We start from the raw sequence: 20,735 nt of genomic DNA on the forward strand, positions 1-20,735 counted from the left end.
CCCTCTCCTCCTCTCACCAAACCAGACCTGAAAGCACCGCTCATTCTCTGTGCAGAAAAAGGATCCTTTGACGCCAAGTTTAAGGCAGCATTTCGGAAGTGACCAATCTGTGGTCAATGGCCAGTGAGATGGGGAGAGAGTGAGGCTGGGGCTCCCCCAGCGCCCATAACACTCGGTGATGTTCTGTGCGAGTCAGGCTGACCCCGCCAGCAGCTACCCAAGTGACAGGCCGGTGGCTTCACCCAGCAAAAGTCTGCTCCAAGGTGCTTCAGCCAACACGCCCCTTGTGTTGAAAGACTTACTCCTCTAGCACTTTTTTTTTTTTTTTTTTGAGATGGAGTCTCGCTCTGTCACCCAGGCTGGAGTGCAGTGGCGCCATCTCGGCTCACTGCAACCTCCGCCTCCCGGGTTCAAGCAATTCTCCTGCCTCAGCCTCCCGAATAGCTGGGACTACAGGCACCGACCACCACGCCTAATTTTTTTTGTATTTTTAGTAGGGATGGGGTTTCACCGTGTTAGCCAGGATGGTCTCAATCTCCTGACCTCATGATCCGCAGCCTCAACCTCCCAAAGTGCTGGGATTACAGGCATGAGCTGCAGCGCCCGGCCACCTCTAGCGCTTTTTAGGACAATATTTGCCTCAATTCACTGAAAATGTATTTCATTTTCTAAACTATTGTTGCTATATCTTGCTAGAACTAAACATAACATCCTGCTTACATTCTAAATGAGAAACAATAATAGCTAAGTAACTCCTAGCAGGAGCTGACGATGGTCAGGCACTTATCTCTGGGTTTCATTCACAGAAGTGGTACTCATGGTTCTCACCAGAGAAATAACTGGCACAGATACTGTTATTGTCCCCATTTTAAAGAAGCCAGGGAGATGATAAAGACCATCCTGATCAAGGTTGGGGCCAACTTTCAAAAGCAAACTGACCCCCACTCTGCTGTTCTGCCTCTCCACACGGACTCATTCAAGCCTCAAGGTCAACATCCCATCACTTGCTCATTCATTCAAGTTTTCCTGAACTAGCTATTAAGTGATGGCCACAATTTTGGGGACACAGTGTTGTAAGTCCCTGCACCCCAAACTTCCACTGCTGAAGAGGGGATGACACGTAAATTAGAAGACCGTGTGGGATCACATGCTGGAATAACAATCACGCAGGCGGAACACGGCAGGGACTGTTCTTTTAGACAAAGTGACCTGAGGGCCCCGCGAGGTGGTGGCATTTGAGCCGACACCTGAAGGACATGTGGGATCAACGATCCCAACAAGGTGCACACGAGGTGGAGGGAACAGCAAGGGCAAGGCCTGGGAGGGGAACAAGCCTGGGGGTTCCCACGGGGCAGACAGAGGTCTGACACAGCTGCAGGTCCGAAGGCCACGGTAAGGACCTTCCATTCCGACTTCAGCCACCATGCGGAGTGTCGCCCAGGGCGGGGAGGGGCTGCGGAAGGCGGGGGAGGCGGAGAGAGAGCTGGGAGAGATGGGGAAAGGGATCCATCAGGACTCTGCGATGGACTTGGCGTGGGTGTGCCACACTCACCCAGGTAGGGAAGACAGAGAGACTTGAGTGGGGAGAAGCAAGCCGGAAATCCAAAATGCAGATTTGATGGAACCTGCTGATTTTAAGAGAGCCAATCACCATTTTGAAGAGCAAACAGTACGTCTAAACCTCCTTTGAATCATTACTTTGTGACTTTCTCAGGAAAAAAAAAAATCCAAAATGTTCAGAATTTGTGTCAATGGTTCAAAATTCAAGTTCTCCATATTCTACAACAACATGTATTTCAGCAGCATCCTTTACCCGAAATCTCACTATCCAAAGACCGCCCCATCCTGGGAGGGGCTCTAATCTTCTAAAATATTTATTCATCCCTTTAGCTGAGCTATTAAAGAAAAAAAAACAAGGAGCTGAATATTAAGTGACACACACTGCACTCAAAACTCTTGTGTCAGGAAAGAATGTGCACAAAATATACATAAGCAGTGAAGACTCGTTTAATGTGTCAGCTGGCTGCTCCACACTGGTTCTGCCGTCTCTCACCCCGCGACAGCTGTGCTCCTTCCTGCTGTGACGCGTCATCCAAGGGGAAGCTCTGCTTCCGGGCCTCCCGCCTCGCACAGCCCTCCCGCCTCTGGAAGGAGGCCCAGCGCAGCATCCTCCGTGATGGCCACCGCAGCCTCTCCCATCGGAATTGCAGGGAATACCCCGCTCCACATCTCCTATGAGGATGCATGGATGTCCTCTGGTTAAACAAAGCACCCTGCTTTTATTCCACGTCTCTGACAAGCACTATCAGGAGACAGGTGTGGTCCAGACATCACCTTAGGTGCTGAGAACCCAGCTGATGAAGACACAGAGTCGGCCCCCAGGGGTCCGAGAGGAGAGGTCCAGGTGATAACATCACTGTGTCTTCAGTACCCGGTCTCTAACCCTGCAGGTGGCTCCCCAGAGATCCCGGGGCCACCTGGCCAGAACCAGTGGGGAAGAACAAGGAATTGCAGGCTGTGAAAATGTGACATGAGATTCGGATAGTCCAGGGCCCCGCACGGCCCAGCTCCAGGCAGTCAGCTCCACGTGCCTTCCTGCCACTGGGGCTGCCACCAGCTGGAGCCTCCAGCAGCTTGTCTTGGGGCAGACACAGCGGGTGCAAAATCAAGCACTGGTTCACACAGCAGGCCATTCTCCTGGAAGTATCCAGAAGCTGCTATGGGTTCAGCGTGCACTGGCAGTGGTGACACAGGCATCGGGCCTCCTTTAGAGGAACGTCTTGGCCTCTCCAAGGAGAAGGGGCCAGAAGAGGCACTTCCTCCCTGGGACCTCGACAGAAAGGATGGTTTTCAGTGGCCTGACTGTGGACTGCTGTGTTCCAGCCAGAAGCCCGCTGCCAGAGGCCACAGCGAAGGGGCACGACAGTGGACTGGCTCATGGGCCTCCCCAGCGGAAGAGCTGCCGGAGATGGGACTCGGGGGCGGTTTTCCCTCACCCTCGGCGGGATCCTCCCCTCTGCAGACCCGGGGAACCTGTCCACGTGTGTTCACGTGCCCCCGCCACACACCTGGTTCACCTCGAGACCTGCATCAACTTACCGGTGCAGCCAGCACGTCTGGAAAGAGACTCGTCAGCTGGCACCTGGCCCTATGGGCGCCGTCAGCTTCCTTAGAGGATGACATGGGGTGGAAAGGGCCTTTCCACATGAGTGGTTTCCATGTCCTCAACTTTAAACGATTTCAAGACGTTTTACTCTCCTTAATTTTGGTACTACCTAATAATATACACCACGTAGTTTTATTTTCATATCTAAAATGTTTTCAAACAAAATTTTATTTCTAAAAAGTGAGGGTGGGGGAGACACACAGATGCCACCGTAGCTAGCGTCGTGGGTGATCTGGGTAAAGATTTCCATTCCCAGCCAGGCACAGTGGTTCACGCCTGTAATCCCAACACTTTGGGAGGAATGACGCGCGAATATTGCTTGAGGTCAGGAATTCAAGACCAGCCTCAGTAACATAATGAGACCCTGTCCCTATCAACAATACAAAAAATCAGCTGGGTGTGGTGGCGTGTGACTGTAGTCCCAGCTACTTGGGAGGCTGAGGCACGAGGATCTCTTGAGCAAGATCACACCACTGCACTACAGCCTGGGTGACAGAGCAAGACCTGCCTCCAAAAATAAAAATAAAAAATAAAAACAAAAATAAAAAATAAAAGATTTCCATTCTCCACACACTGGCCCCAGCTGTAACCACACAGTACCTGCAGTCCTAGCTCCTGCTTGAGATGCTCCAAGCTACTTCCTTGTATTCTAGAACAGGCTCTCCCACTGCACAAGGCTCATTATTCAATGGTACAAACGTACATTCAAGATAATCACATCATTATTATTTAATTCAATAGTACTCCAGCACACCCCTCCCCCCAACAAAACCAGCCTTTCTGGATCCTGTAAGAAGCAGGTGTACCATCTGCAGAAATCACTATTACATTTCTGTTATGCACAGAATGAACATACCCTACACATCACAACTTCCCCTACACCAAGACTAACTTAATCTTATCACTATTCCTTTTTATACAACAGAAGTTTCAGTTTCTAAATATACAGTGATTTCTTTGTATTGCATTCTATTTTAATCTTCTAAAAATAGAGCCACCACCAGGAGAAGCGACTTGCTGTTGGATGTTCACTACGCTAATGTCACTGACAGGATGTGGATTTCTGCCCCTTCCAGACTTTCCAGCTTGTGGTTTCCACATGACGACTGTCATGGTGGTTCCAGGATTCTGGCCGGGAGTGTGGGAGCAGGATCGCCCAGCATCAAAGCCGGGATCCACTCCCAGGAGCCTGTGATGCCACATGAGCCAGCTGACCAGTGTGGGCCTCACTGTCAACAGCCATCGAATGGGTGCCAGGATGCTCTCCAACCTTGCAGGACTGAGAGGACTGGACTAAGCACCCACAAACGTACTCACAAGCCGCAGTGCCACAGATAGCCTATGCCATGGACATGGCCCACGCCACCATGGACACAGCCCACGTCACCATGGACACGGCCCACGTTGTGGGAGCAAGTCCTCTGACTTTCCCCTCCATCAGCAGATTGGCTGAGAGCATTTCTCAGGTTTTAGCAGAAAGTTAAAGAGAAAAATCAAAAGGCACGAGGGAAGGAGCAGAACAAAAAGGAAGCTGTTGCCTCCAAGAGCTCTCATGTCCCACGGAAGTTCCTTCTTGAGGATGGGAAGATGGTCTGTGCCCGCCACCTCCTCCCCTTGCTTCTCCGCCAAAGGACAAACACTGCACCAAACCAGAGGGCAGTCGACTTACCAGACAGTCAGTAGGTTAAAATGTTTTCTTAAACAATTTTCCAAGGTTTTAAATGCTTCATAGCTCTAAGAACAGAGTTATCCAAAATTTTAAAAATATAATCCCTTATCTTCTGTTTAATAAAGTTATTTTTGAATTCTGAAGAAGCAGAAATCTGATCATTTCTCTCCTCCCTCCCTGACGCACACACCCTTAAGACTCAGCCTGTTCTCCACCGGGAACGCATCACCTGCGCTTCGCCGGCCACCGGTTTTGCAATGGAGAGCCCGCTGGCCACGGCGGCCCGCACTGCACACTTCCTAGCAGGCTTCCTGTGTAGCTGGCAGTGTGCCCGGCAGAGGGAGGCACAACACACATTCCCATCACACTTCATACGCGGCATTAAGCTCATGACATATTTGCATCTTCTCCTAAGATATCAGAGTCCCGGGAACAAATCCACTTCCTATCACTCAACGTGCAACTCAGATGATAAATCTTGTACCACTGCGTTAGCGTGGTAAAAATCAGAATCATACGGCAAAGAAAACAAAGAAATTACCTCAAGACAAAACAAAGATGCAGCTTTCGTAATCAAAAGCAAATTTCTTTGGTTTTATACCCATAAAGTCCCACACTTGGGCATGAAGGCAATCTTGAATTAAAACGAACACCCCTGTATGCTGTTATGACCGATGTCACATCTAATATTCAGACAACTAGAAAGAAGGGCTAGCCTTTTAACTCAACTACAAGAAAAGAGGAACTGGAAAACAGCAGTGGCTGAATGTGTACTCCTTGCTTTGATGTTCTGAATTAACACGCGCCTGTAGTAAAAGCCAATTTTACACTTTGAAAAGCACAGAGCCTCCTCATGTCCACAACACAGAGCTACAGAACACAGCAAGTCAACCAGAACTTTAGGTTCCCAAACCTTACTGCACTGACTCGATAAGGATCCCTCGCTTCCCACTGTAAGAACAAAGAAACGGTTATGAAGATAGAATAAAATCTCGCCCTAATATTGTAGGCAGAGTTGAGTTCAAGAGAAGACCCCAATTACCAGAAAGGAAAGAAAGCAAACGGCCCTCCGAGCAGGTGCACTAAGACCCAGCTGCCTGTTCCTGGGGCCCAAGAGTCATCAGAACTGGAGACAGGCACCAGGGAGCCGGTGGGCGGCTGCATATCCGGGTGGGCAGGAGAGGTGGCCATGAGCGTGGCTTGGACAGGGAACTGGAACTGAGACCCTGTGTCCGGGCAGAACTCTTGGAGGACTGTCTGGTCTATGAAAAGAGAACTAGAAAACCCCACCCACCAGGCCTGGGAAGCAATAGAGGGTTGCTAGGAAGAGGCTTCAGTGAGAATCTAAGACCCTAAACCTGGGTCCCTGTGGATGTGGTCTCCAGATTCATATTCTTTGAGTAGTTCTGGAATCTCAAGTCTAGAAATAAGGGTAAAACTAGTCTAGAACCTGGGAAACCCTGTAGCCCCAGGAAGACAAAGAAAAATAGCTCCTTAGGGCTACACCCACAATCCACAGCACACAAAACACACAAAGAAGGATGAGAGGGAGGGAGGGAGGAAAGTCCCCTGCTGAAGAGTTTACCATGCAAATTTAACATCACAAATGATAGATGGAAACAACCCACCATGTGGGAATCAGCAAGAACAACAAAACCGAGAAATGACTCCAAAATGTCCACAAATATTAAAACAATGTGGAAAAGACAACAAGCTGCGCTAAAAAAAAAAAAAAAAAAAAAAGTTAAATGAAGAAGAGAAACTATCATGAAGGAAAAAAACCTGGAAATGGGAGATGAGAAGTTTTTAAAAAGAATTAAGTGAATTTTCTATAATTGAGAAGAAAAGATTAGATCTAGTTAAAGATAAAAACAGCAAATTAGATATAAAGATAAAACTAGATCTAGATAACTAACCAGAATGCAGCACAAAGATAGGAAAAGATAAAGGAGAGAAGCAAGGATAAAAGAATAAGATGGTCCAACATAGACCTAGTATGAGTTCCTAAAGAATGGAAAAAATGTACAAATGCAGTATTAAAACAGATAACAAATGAGAATATTCCAGAATTCAGACATAACAGTCCTTAGATTTAAAAAGCACGCTAAGTCTCAATTAGGATAAATAAGTCTGAATCGACATCTAGACACAGTGCAATAAAATATTTAAACACTAAACATGGAAAGAGATCTTAAAAGCACCAAGGTAGGAAAGTTAGATGATCTAAGAACATTGGATTGAGAGGCAATGTTTCAACAGCAACAAAAATAGCCAAAAGATAATGAAATGTCTTCAAACTGCTGAAAGATACAGCAATCTGCAATTCTACACCCATCTAAACGATCATTCGAGTAAAAGGGAAAACAAAAACATTTTCAGATAAACAAAACTTGAGTACTTACCATTCAGAAACCATTGCTGAACTAACAAGGGATTACGTCAGAAGGAAGAAAATCATATCCCAGGTGAAAGAGTAAGATGACAGAAGCAATGGTAAGGCAAAAACACTAGTAAATCATGTAAGTACACATTAATAACTACTGAATATTCAATTAATACAAAGGTTCATACAGATACCGAGACTATGTGTAATCTTGTTTTCTCACTGTGTGTGTGTGTGTGTGTGTGTGTGTGTGTGTGTGTGTGTGTTTCAAAGTCACTGTTTAAAACACCTGGTTGGTTTCCTCTTAAGAACAACATAGACCTTAAAATTAAAGGGCTTCCCTTTTTCCTTTGACAGCTAAGAAACTCAGAGCCAATTATGCAGGGTTTATGACCTGCATCTCCGGGCTCTACTTCTCTTTGAGAGACCGTCATTTTTTCTTTGCTCTGAGTCCTTTGTCTTTATTCTTACACAGCCTTCACTAATGAAATAAGAATTAAGTACAGCTGTCCCTGAAATTGTACGCACAGGCACCAAAACACTTGACACGCCAACACGCCACAACCTTGGCTTCTTCTCATTATAAGGAGGAAGAGGAGGCCACTGAAATATGGCCTAGTGTGAGTAACTCTGCACAACTCTGCTGAAACAAAGTTCAGTACCACTAAAAGCAGGGTACGAGCTCAGCAATCCTACTCTGAAACACAAAAAGCTCCCAAGAGCATGACTGACAGCAATCACTGCCAGGCACATGGGCCATTCTTCCTGTGCTGCACTCTACATCACACGTGCATGTCGGAGAGCCCGTCTTTGGAAACAGCTACACACTTGGGCAAAAGCAATTCTTTGTGAGAAATAATCAGCAAAAGATTGCGTATCCTTTCTATACTCAGAAATTAGTTAAGAGTAACCAGCTCTTGGAAAAGGATAAACCACTCTATGCAAATACTCCTGCAAAGGTTCTCGATTAATGCAAATATTATGTTTGTCTTTTATTTTAATGCAAACAGCATCTGTTCTGCACAGTCCATGCCATCACTTTGTAGTCTGTGTGGAGCATCTCAAGTGTGTTCCAGCTGCGCTTCAGAGTTTGAAACAGATTCTCAGAGAGGCAGAGCCACAGAAAGCGGTTCACTGAAGAAAACAGAAAGCAAACAAGTTCAGTGGGGCTCCTTCTAGGAGGCTTCTTTCTCTTTTAAGGCAGGAGAGAAACAAATCCAAGAATGAATTCCCAAATTTACTTCTTCAGAGGTCTGGCTTTATGTGTGGGATTTTTCTTTTTTAATAGTTTTGACTAAGGAGAAAATTAGGGTTGCTTTTTCTGTGAATTCTGTCGCAGGGGAAAGAGACTCAGAACAACACATGTGGGAAAGGACAGGCTGGTCGGGGCCAGGCTGCCATCCAGAGCACTGACCCAGCGCCGAGGCGGGTTCCAGCCCCTCCCAGAAGGCCAGGACTTCACCCCAGCGGCATCCTCCTCTTTCATAGAAGGTGTTGGCCATCTAGAAGGCTCCCTGCCAACACTGGCTTCCTCAGATCGCTCCACTGATACTGTTCTGCGTCTGCCCCTAAGAGGGGCATACCCTTGTCTGTTTTTGTGTCCATGACCCTGAAGTAATGACTAGTTCAGCAGCAGAAGGGACTGGATGGGCAGATGACTGGATGAATAAATCAAGCTACCTATGGGGAAACAGATCATGTGGAGAAACACTGACTTGTCACCCTTCAGATTTCAAATATAGTCAACTTCCAAATCTCTACCCAAGCAAGAGTACCTGGAAACAGTTTGACCTTAACATGCTAATAATACTAATTTTACCATTCCATTTGTGTAGAATGCAGATATACTGCTAATCAGATCCACTAGACCAAGAATCCACGTGGGATAGCCTAAGAAGACAGAAGAACCTGGGTATTTTCAGATGTCCCTCAACAGAAACACCTACTCTCACATAAACTTGCTGTTAAAACTCTAAAATATCCATGTAGACAAATAACTCTGGGTAAATAACAGAATAAGCATTCCTATAACCCCTTTAATAATTATCTTAGTTATTAATTTCATTTCAAATTGCCTGATTTTCCATATATACTGCTAATCATCTTATAGAAGAATTTTGTTTTTGACCAAAAAAACTCTGAATATCGATATTTAATAAACATGACTGCTTCAAAAAACACAAGTGCAAAAAAAAAAAGAAAAAAGGTGAAATAGGCCATGTGGTCCAGCCTTAGCAGAGAGAAAAATCACAAAAGCTGGACAAATATAAACACATCTTCTTGATGACACTATTAAGTTAAAAAAAACAGTGAAGAATTACAGGACCAGACAAAGGCTGGGGGGTGAAGATGGCATTTGGGGCTGATTTTCCCCTGTTGGTATTTGCAGAGCCCCACCCCCAGCCATCTAAGAATCTTTAGTACTTTTGACCGCCTCTTGCAGACATTAGGGTTAGGAGGAGAACTCCAGGGACTGACAGGCAGGAGAGAAGGAGGGAAATGTGGGTTGGGATCTGGAAGCAACCCCTAGGGAAAAAAAGAGACTCCACAATAAATGGACCCTCAACAATTGCAGCTCTGCTTCTAATGACTCTGTAATCCTTGAAATAGAACTGAAGTGATGACTCATTGCTAGGGCCCCCAAGCACCAGGCAGAAACAAACTTCAGTCTACTAAGGAGGATGATGTCATCATCCTAGGCCTCAAACTGTCTCAACAGATTTTGCAAATAATATTTTCAACACACACACTTACACATTCACATATCAGGCAGAGGAAAAGATAACCCAACAAAAAAAACCCAACAGAAACAACAAACAATAGAAAAAGACCCTCAGGTGCTCCAGATAATAGAATTCTGAGAAAGAGACTTTGTTACTTATTTGCTGCAATACCAGGACCCATAAACAATAGTTTCAAAGTATGAATATCAATAGTGTTCTAGTAACGATAAAAGAGTTGAATGCAATTTAAGATCCTGCGGCAGTTTTAGAAATAGATTTTAAAGAAATGATGATTTCTATGTTTAAGAAGATGAGTTGGAAACTTGAAAAGAGAATTCTAGAACTGAAAAATGCAAAAAGTGAAATTAAGGACTCCATCATTTAACAGATTAGACACAGCTAGAGTGAATTTTTGAGTAGGAAGGTGGGCCAGAAGGACATTTCCAGAATGATCTCAAAAGTCAAGGGCAGGAAGTTGGAGAAACAGAAGGCACCGAGACAGAATGTGCAGGCAGACACAGGAAAGGAGACACTGAACGGGTCAAAAGCACGTCTGAAAGGACCCTGGCCAAGAACTACCCCAAATGGCTAAAAGACACCAGGGAAAATTGCTGAAAACAAAAACGGCCGTGGAGGGGGAGGGGGGATTACCTACAAAGAACAGCAGTTAGGATGACTGGTGATTTCTCAACGGAAACACGTAAACCAGAAAACAATAATATCTTTCACAGTGCAGAAGGACTGCTTAGAAGTACTAGAAGATGGTAACTGTCAAACTAGAATCCTCTAACCAGCACGGGCATTCTTCAAAGAGTCATTTTCCAACAAAGACTGATCATCTTACACCAGAAGACATTCTCACAACTGATCTCAGAGGGAAGACTGAAAATGAACACCCATATAAAGAACAATGAAAAGGGTTTACACGTGTGGATATATGGAAATGAATATTGACAAATAATAAAGTATGCCACAGAAGAGACAGGACAAAGGAGTAAGGGCACAGTGAAATGGCAGATGGGCACACAAACATTCTAGGCAATCATGTTCTATGTAAACAAACTAAAGGCTCTACTCCAAAGTGAAGACTGCCAGACTGCATAGAAGAACATAAACTAAAAAAATTCCCAAACACATGCTTTTCACAAGGAAATATCTAAAACATACAGCTATGCAAAGTATGAAAATAAAACAGTTGGAAAAATATGTACCTTGCAAATAACAGCCGAAGGAAGGCTGGGATAGCAATATTAACGTCAGACAAAGTAGACTTTAATACAGGTACTGATTCCTGACTTTGACAGCGTATCACCCCATTTTTTTTGAATATAATGCAACTAAAGTAAAAATCAACAACAAAAAAGAACTAGGAAAACCTTAAAATACACTTGGCCAGATGCAGTGGCTCACGCCTGTAATCCCCAACACTTTGGGAGGCTGAGGTGGGCTGATCACTTGAGCTCAGGAGTTCAACACCAGCCTGGGCAACAAGGTGAAACCCTGTCTCTACCTAGAATACACAAAATTAGCCAGGCGTGGTAGAACTGTGGTCACAGCTACTCAGGTGGCTGAGGTGGGAGGACTGCTTGAGCCTGGAAGGTGGAGGCTGCAGTGAGCTGAGATCACACCACTGCATTCCAGTCTGAGTGACAGAGCAAGACCCCGTCTCAAAAACAAAACAACAACAAAACAACAACAACCAAAAAAACACTTATAAATTACCTATATGCCAAAGGGAAATTGGGTAATAAAAATAGCACACATTAAATTTTCTGGGAAGCAGCGAAAGCCATGCATAGAGGAAAATGGCCTTAAAATCCTCATATTCGGGTTCCACTTCAAAGGCTTAGAAACAAACGGAAATTAAACTCATAAAAGTGAAAGGAAGTAATAAAGAACAGAACTTACTGAAACAGAAAAGAGATATAGACCGAAGTGACAAAACCAAAACCTGGTTGTTTAAAAAGACTAATGAAGAGGAAAGATCTCTGCTGACAATGTTAAAGAAAAAAGGAGTTTCTTCTCAGCCCAGAGCCTGTGGTATGGCGTGAGCCCCAGTCCCTAGATCACAGCCTGCAAGTAGGAAATATGGCCTCGTGGGGCAGGAGAGGAAGAGAGAAGTGACACAGTGAGCCGTCCTTTGTCACACAGAGGGCATCTGACAGCCAGCTAAGGAGAAGAGGATCTAAGGGTGAAGCTCCTGCCAAAGCCCAGGAAGGAAGGCTGAAGACTCAAGGAGCCAGATGACACCGCTCCCTTGCCTTCCACCCCCAACGCTGTGATTGATTTCCTAACTGCATGCCAGGCCGCCACCTCTATAAGCTGAGCAATTCCTTTTGGTGAAGTTCAGCTGAAAGACAGAGGTTGAGGTGTCCCATCCAACGGAAGCCCCTCTGCGGACCACGTGTCCAGACTCTGCAGGCGCCCTGTGACGGCTCTCTTGCACACACGCACACACACACGCTCATGCAAAAGCATCGCATGGTGGGTAAGACCGTGGACTCTGAAGCCAGACGTGCAATTCAACCCAGACTCCCTCGCTCACTAGTTGTCAGATCTTAGGCAAGTTTTATATGTCCTAGTTTCTTCATCATAAAATGGGAAGGACAACGCTTGGATCTCAGGGTGCTGATACGAGTATTAACTAAGTGGTACAAATAACGGGTCTGGAGCAGGGTCTGTTTATTGTCCAATAAACATGCTAAGTTTCTATCATCCTTCATCGTGGTAGAGAATGCCCCAAACCGGCCTGCTGGCCTCATCTCTCTTCCTGCCAGCAATCCCAACACTGTGGCCCCAAGTGTCTCTATCAAATGCCTATCAGGCCACTCACTCCTGGGAGTACCGCTTCTCTGTGGCCCTGCTGTGTGGCCTGTGGCCTGTGGCCTCCGGCTCTGCTCCTGCAGCCTGCAAGGTTGGATGTGAGGGGATGTGAGGTCCCCCTGCTGCAGTGTTCTCATGCCCGGCCTCCCCCTGGGCACGCCTTCCACCTGGGGCCCGAGCGCTGCCTCTCTTTCCCATGGAGGGCAGGAAGGCGGCTCACATTGCATTGGGCAAATGGCTCTGTCTTTGCTGGGATGGGGACTCACACCTTGAGCCTGAGAAGGAGGCACGGAAGTCTATCCTGTCAGCGGCCACCAAGAAAGCCCAGCTTCCTACGTGGAAGATGACAAGGCCAGGGCACTGGGGTGGAGACAGAAGCCAGCCTGGGAGCGGCTGGAGCAGCAGTCTCCGCTCCCCACAGGTACATGCACCTAAACTCGATGCGGCACTAAGGTTTCAGGTGGACGTTCTGGATGTTTTGTTTGTTTCTGTAGAGACAGGATCTTGCTACATTGGCCAGGTTGGGCTTAAGCCTCAGCCTCCTGAGATGGGGTGGTCGGGGTGGTGTTAAAGATAAGACTGAGCCCAGTTGGCCCATTCTGTAAAGGCAAACAGAAAATCAAGAAACGTGCAGGTGAGACAGGTACTGCCGAGGCCTAAATGCACTTTAGGAACTAAATTCAACAGAATGTACACGAGCCCAGGTAACACGCTAGAGATGAGACTAAGGAGGGCGTATAGAAGGTGCCCAGTCCAGAACTCCACCCCAGCAGCTGCCGTGTGCTGAGATGGAGCGTGGTCACAGCCAGCCAGGCTCTGCACAGACGGAAGCAAACCGTGGCAGGCCTGGGCTCTGGGAGGTGGGCAGGCCCTGGGGACCCTGTTAGGTGCATCCATGGGGCATCCTAGGACATGACAAAACACGCTTCAACAGTTGCCAAAAATGGGCATCTTACTAGCCTGCCAGCCAGCATGTAGACTTCCCAGGCTGGGAGCCTCAGGTCCACAGAGCAGGAGCCTTCTGGTTCCCCCACAACCCACGGGCTAGAGACAAGGCTGGACAAGGGGTCTCCCTGCTGAAGAAAAGCAGAAGTCAGCGTCCTTAGAGGGCCTGGTGAGATGGCGGCCCGGGCCCACGGGGAGGAAGGGGCAGCAGTGGGCTGGTCCACTCTTAGAAGGCGAGGTTTCCAACTCAAACCACCCCAGAACCTTCCCTCGCTCCTTAACAGTGGCAGGAGCCCGGCAGGGACACCCCCCACCCGGCCCAGCCAGCAGGTTCTGCTGCCAGCCTGCCCAGGGCAAGTGAGAGTCTCGAAAAGCCTATGTCGGAGGGTCCTCGGGTTGCCTGGCGCCGTGAAAGCACTGCCTTCGTGAGCCCCCGGCCCCTACAGGTTGGCCTCTTCCCTGAAGGCCCCAGACACAGAGGCCCTAGGTGGGAATCCAGCAGGGTGGCATCTGCCCCCTTGTCGCTCCAAGGGAAAGCCCTGAGGGACCCTCCCAACCACGCCAGCGCCGCCTGCAGTGACGCCGGGCCACGCTCACCCCAAGGCCCAAGAAGGAGCCACGGTCCACTGAGACCCACGACAAGGTATCCACGTGGCTTTTTAGAAGCTAGTATTTCCTCCTGTGGTGTCTCCTTGGGGGAATCCTAAATTTCTGTGATGTGAGATAAAATTTTAGTGGGATTACAGAAACCTTGGCTTAGTATTAGAGACCACAATAACACACTTTAGAAACAGAGTAGCAATTTGGTTCTCTGCGGAATCGTAAGTGGAAGGGATGTATTTTCCTTGAGATTTTAAAAATAATTAGGAGGAAGAGATAAAAGAGAAGCTTTTGTGAAAGCAGAGATAGAAATTTAATTAGAAACAGATGAGGATCTTCTCAAATCACCCTTGCCTTGTTTGCCCAGGTCCGAGATGAGGTAATGCCATTAGCAGGCAAGACTGATCTGTACTCTGAGGGGGCCAGAGCCTGGCTCTGACACTCTTGGCCAAATGTCCCCATCCTCAGCCGGGCTCCATTTTCTGGGCAAGAGTGTGGGACCAACGAGACCTGGGCTAGTGCAGGGGTGGGCAGGCACCACAAGCGGGACACCCCCAAGGGTGCACACGGCTGAAGGCGCAACGGGCAGAGGGCATTCTGTGGGCCACGCTCGCAGCCCAAGAACACAGACGAGGAGGCCTGTGCTCAGGCACTAAGGACATGGAGGGACTGTTCTGGGATCCACCCAGCAGCCCTTGGAAAAGCTGGTGCCCTGGTGAGCAGGAGAGCGTGAGGCTCTAAGGAGTGGATCCCTCACTGGAAGGTCACGGCACCACTGAGACAGCCTGGAAGCTTCTGTGCTTCAAGAAAGATCTATGCGTGAAGCCCCCGGGAAGCCAAGCCCCAGGAAGGGCCCATTATGCCGATGAAGACACGAGAGAATGAAGGACGTGGACACTGCCCCAAACACTCGGGACCAAGAGAAGATCCCAGAACCTGATGCAGTGGTGACACAGGCACATACACACCACTGCAATTACTGCTAGAAAATATGAAAAACACTACCCTCCATGTCTGCTGTGTCGGCACCCTAGCCTCTGCCCCAGAGGTCAGAATGGCTCCAAGGGCACGGGGCCACTGTGCAATTGCACATCAGCCATCTCGAAGCCTGCCCTGAAGACCCCCGCCCAGCCCAGCCCCCTGCACATCAGCCATCCCGAAGCCCGACCTGAGGATCCCCGCCCAGCCCAGCCCCCTGCACATCAGCTGTCTCGAAGCCCGCCCTGAGGACCCCCGCCAGCCCAGCCCCCTGCACATCAGCCGCCCCGAAGCCCGCCCTGAGGACCCGCCCAGCCCAGCCCCCTGCACATCAGCCGTCCTGAAGCCTTCCCTGAGGACCCCCGCCCAGCCCAGCCCCCTACACATCAGCTGTCTCGAAGCCGGCCCTGAGGACCCCCGCCCAGCCCAGCCCCCTGCACATCAGCCACTCCGAAGCCCGCCCTGAGGACCCCCGCCCAGCCCAGCCCCCTGGACATCAGCCGTCCTGAAGCCTTCCCTGAGGACCCCCGCCGAGTCCCCTGCCTGGAGAGCACCCCTTCTCTTCACAACAGGCAGCAGGTGAACAGCTTCCCCCCCGGAGCTGCCCCATGGGCCTCAGTGCACAGGTGTGGAGGCGTCCACGTCTACACCACCAGGAACCCCCAGGCAGGGCAGCTCTTGGCACTGACGCCCAACGGGTATTGCTAGGCCCGCACGGAGCTGCTGTCAAGGACAGGGGCAAGGGCAGGGAAGTGAGGCTCTACACACAGCAGCATCTTCATGCCTTGCCTGAGAGTATGTTCTAGAAGGACACGGGAGAGAAGAATAAACAGGGTCAGGACAGTCAGGAAAGGCCTCCAAGTTGGAGGTGTTAATCACATCTGAAGGGGTTCCTGAGAGACACGGGGGCACCGACGGGGGTACAGAGCCCAGTGCTGCTGTCCTGGGCATGCAGAGCAAGCCGCCTGCCTGGCCCCAGCTGTCCGACTAGGCTGAGCCTCGCCTCCTGCTGCTCGATCTAAGCTGGTGCCCAGCAACGCCACTCTGCCCCTTCTCTGCAGAGGGGAAGCTCCGTGAAGGCAGAGCCCCGTCTGGCCACTGCTCCCCTCAGTCTGAAAGGAAGGGTACGTGGGCACCTCCGAGAGCCAGTGGCTTACTCAGGGCACACAGGACCTTCGGGGTGGGGGCCATCCCCGAGCGGGGGCTCAATGACTGAAAACAAAAGGGGTAACACGCAGCCCTGGAAAGGAGGGGGCTGACTTTCCCAGGCCAGGCGGGGAGCTCGTGGGGAGACGGGCTCTGGCCTCAGCCTAAGGTCACACCCCAAAGGCCATCCCAGACACCGGAGTTCCTGCCGCTCGGGGACTCCCAGCAGGCACAGGCTTCACCTCTTTCTGCTTGGGCCGCCCCAGCCTCCACCACGGAGGAACAGATGCGCCTGCCAGGTTCCATTCAGCTTCGGTTTGCAAATGGAAGCACAGGCATTTCCAAATGCAGCTCACATTTGTGAGTGTGGCAAAAGAGCGAAAGACCGTGGGGGCAGGAAACTGGATTTTGTTTGGTTGGTTTCTAAATGTCTGTTAAGAATGTGCTAATGTAAGACTACACATGAAGGTCGCTGGGCAGATGCAGCGGTTTATCTTGGAAAAAGAAGTGTGGCTGCCCACGGCTCTGACAGGACAGCCAACCACATGCGACCAGAGGGAGATGGCCTGGGTGAGCCGAGGCCCTCCTGATCCTAAGTGGCCAACAGGGTGCTTTGAGTGATGCTCCCTAGGGCTCGTAGCCTGAACCTGCAGAGGTTGAGGAAGCTGATGCAACAGTCGAAGAACAGATCAGCCTTCCTGGGTAGAAGCCAAGGTCTCTGGAAGCCCCGTCCTGTCTGCAGCATTTCTTGGGGGGAGGCTCTTCTGAAAGCCATGCCTTGCGGCAGGTCCCAGGGTGTAAACACTGTGCAGGGGGGATGCCTGGCCCACTGCTGCCCTGTCGGAGGGTCCAGCAATCCTTCCTACTCGGTGTTCCGGGGACCTGAAGGCCCCCATATGCTGCTGGAGGTGTGGCAATGGGCTTTCTTTTTTCCACGAGCTGGAAGCTGCCTCTCAGAACTGTCCAGCTTCAGAGAACCCTGAAGATGGACTCTCCTGCCCCTCCCCCTGCAGAGCAGGGCAGGCCCGATGCGGGCTGAAGCGGACAGGGGTGCAGAGCCTGACAGGGGCTGGAGAGTGGGGGATGGGGGCCAAAGAGCCAGGGGCCAGCCCTGGGGCTCTCCCACCTCCCTTGAACCACTGTGAACCCACCCCAGGGGAGGACTTGCTGCTCCAGGTCACCCTTAACCCCCAAGTGACAAGCAGGGCTCCCACATGTGTGCCAACCCCAGGATGGGTCCAGCACACTCAGGAAAAATCACAGCCTCTGACAGTGCTCCAGAGGCGTCACAGATGAAGTCATAAAACCCTCCCCTTCAAACGTGTGACTTCTCAGCAAACACCGCCACAGACTTTCGTATCAGGAAGTCAATCTTAGCCCAGCAATGGGTGTGGTTTCAAAATAAATCACTCCTCCAGAGAAGCCAAGGCCTCCCACTCAGAAACAGCACTTCCAAAATCAAAGAAAAACCCCACTGTTAGTGGCCTCCCAGCACCACCCCTCTGCGCTTTCTGGGCACTGCATGTGGGGCAGGTGAAGAGCCCTCCTGGGGGGAGGTGCGGCGCGGTGGGGCGGGAACCCAGGCCCTCCCTTTGCCCCTGACTCTCCTGCTCCGCAGAGCCTTGAGGCACAAAGGACAGAGCAGGAACACGAGGTGATGTCAATGCCCACCAGGCCACAGTGCCAGCACCAACACAGGCACCCCACAAAGACACAGTCACCAGGCTGGGTGCAGGCTCAAGGTCAGCCAGCTCTGCAGGATCCCAAACAACAGTGTCAGAGACACCAGGCTTCTTGGAACTTCCAAACGCCATTTTAAAGTTATGCATGAGCTCAAGCATTCTGCTAGGTCCTGGGGGTGAATGGGAATGCGGGAACCATGCCATGGGCTGGCTGGTGCTGAGTGGGCAGTGCCCCGATCAGGCTGGAGTACTGAACTCCTGGGCCTGGTAGGATGAGGTGAGGCCAAAGCGAGCTGCCTGTCCATCCTCATACACCAACCGTATGGCAGGAGCGTGGCCTGCCTTGCCCAGCTCCCCCTCCAAGGACAGGGAGGGGGACACAGAGCCCCTAAGCCTGCGCAGAGGCTGCTGTGGCATCCAGAGGGGCTGCCAGCCAGCGAAGGCTGCTGAGACCAGAGGTGAACCATAAGGCCAAGGGGCCAGGCCGGCCGGAGCCCACCACACTGCCATAGCCCCTCGCCGGCATCCCAGCACAGTGCCCGAGGCAGGGAGCCCACACTCCAGGCAGGCCTACTTCCTGTAGCAGAGCCGCTAGGTGGGAAACGTGCCCCTGATTCTCCATAGGCCCGTACCCTGGTCCCAGGAGCCCACACTGAGATTCTGACTGTCCTCACTGCCCTGCACTGCAAGCCACTGGCTTGGCCCGCCCAGCCCTCCATGACCTCCGCACAGCCATCCTGCCTGCAGCACAGATTCACAGCCCACCTGCCCAGGGGCACCTGGCCCTGTGCCGGCCATGCTACCCCCACCTATTCCAGAGGTGCCTCCGGGGCTGCTGAGGACAAACGAGGCTAACAATTACAGACCAGCTGTCCCGAGGCAAGAGTCCACGATTTCATGACAGACACCTTTGCTCCCTCTGGGAAATTATAAGCCACTGGCCAAGAAATCATCATGGCTTCCACACACCCAAAGGCAAGCGCTGCAGCTCACAGCTCACATCCCACCCTCTCTCCCTCTGTCTCCACATTCTACATCTGCCCCTTGGGACCCTCCCAATGTCACCATTTCCAGGTAGCCCAAAGGGGACTGTGAGCTTGTAAAGTGGAAGAGGTTCTTCCTTCACTTAGCCGGCACTGACGGTGCCTACAAGGCACCCCTTTGGCCTCTACAGCTCCTGGGACTCCTGCTCCACCCCACACCCAGGTGCTGTGGCCTTCCCCAGGGGACACCAGGTCATTAGTTTCGTCTCCCCCAGCCCTAACCACTGGAGGTTCCCTAAGCCACAGGGGACAAGGCAGGGCTACTGGTAATCTCTCAGAACACCACCCTGAGCATCCTGGGCACAGTGGCTGTGCACGGCTGGTGCTCACAGCTGTGCAGAGGGAGAGTAAGTGCTCACATGGTCTCCGCGGCAGCTGTACACGGCATGGGGGGTGCCGCTTGACCACCTAGCACTCCTGTGGCACTGGACACATTACTTGACCTCTGATGTTGTCATCTATGACCTGGGAGACGGTGGGACCTACCACCGTCCAGGATCTAGGGCAGTGCCCGGCCCACAGAAAGTTCCCATCCACTGCACCTGTAATTACACTTCGTAAACACTAATCCGTGACCATGGACACGCATACCACACCCGTCCATATCACACCAGACAGACGGCCTCTGATACAGACCCTCCCGAGGAAGCCGATGGAGTCTGAAGAGCACCAGTGGCCAACAGTTCCCAGCGGAGCACCAGGGCCCATGGCACCACTCAGCAGTTGCCCAGGGTCCCCAGATACAACGGTGGACAGCAAGGACTCCCCAAACCCTTGAGGACGTGCTGAAGGCAGCAAAAATCTACAACTGTTCCCGGAAGGGCTTGGCACAGCTATAGAGAGTTGTACACACAAGAAACTAGCCACAAACCGGAAACGTTAAACCACAGCTCCGTGACACTTCCTCACCAGGAGGCGGAGCCCTGAGCCAAGGCAGACCTGGAGGGCTCCACAGAAGAGGCCTGTGCCAGGGGCCCTGCGCCCTTCTACACAGCAATGGGGACTAAAATCACAGGGATGAGGCCCCTCACGAAGAGCTCTGCCCTGGGGCAGGTCCTCTGCATCCCCTCGCAGGCTTCTCCCTCCGTCAAGGACAGAGACTGCTCCAGCCAGCTGGTTAGTTTCCACCCAAAGCCAGCCGCTTGCCATTGTTCCCAGCTTCTGAGTTCTTACATGGTAATTCTGCACATTCCAAACAGTCTTTCAAATACCGCCTCGTCTAAGAATGAGTGCACTTTCCTAAAAAGACAAATATCAAGCACTTAAAACACACACACCAAGCTACAGGCTATACTTGAATTCCAGGCATAAATCTGAATTTCTCTAACTGTTGTCCAAATTAGGTCAAAGAGTTAGCAGAATAATCAGAAAATGTTTTGAGAGGGGTTTAAATTCACTTGGTTGTAATTTTTTTTATTTGCTCAATTCATCCCATTCTCGCTGCTGAGCTTTCTCCTTAGGAAGTTGGAATGGGTGCTGGAGGAAGTGAACTTGGTCCTCAGCAAACTGGGACTGCCAACGGCACTGGCCACTCCCAGGCTCGGGCTGGTGGCCAGGACGGTGGCCCTGGCGGGCCA

General features: G+C 50.5%; 1 protein-coding gene across 19 annotated transcripts in view; it reads right to left on the reverse strand.

The window, feature by feature from the left end:
- HDAC4 (histone deacetylase 4) overlaps nucleotides 1–20,735 on the reverse strand; it is a 363,062-nt gene that overhangs the window by 208,254 nt on the left and 134,073 nt on the right. The window lies entirely within an intron of this gene.

This window comes from Pan paniscus, chromosome 13, assembly GCF_029289425.2.
Source record: "Pan paniscus chromosome 13, NHGRI_mPanPan1-v2.0_pri, whole genome shotgun sequence".
NCBI lineage: Eukaryota > Metazoa > Chordata > Mammalia > Primates > Hominidae > Pan > Pan paniscus.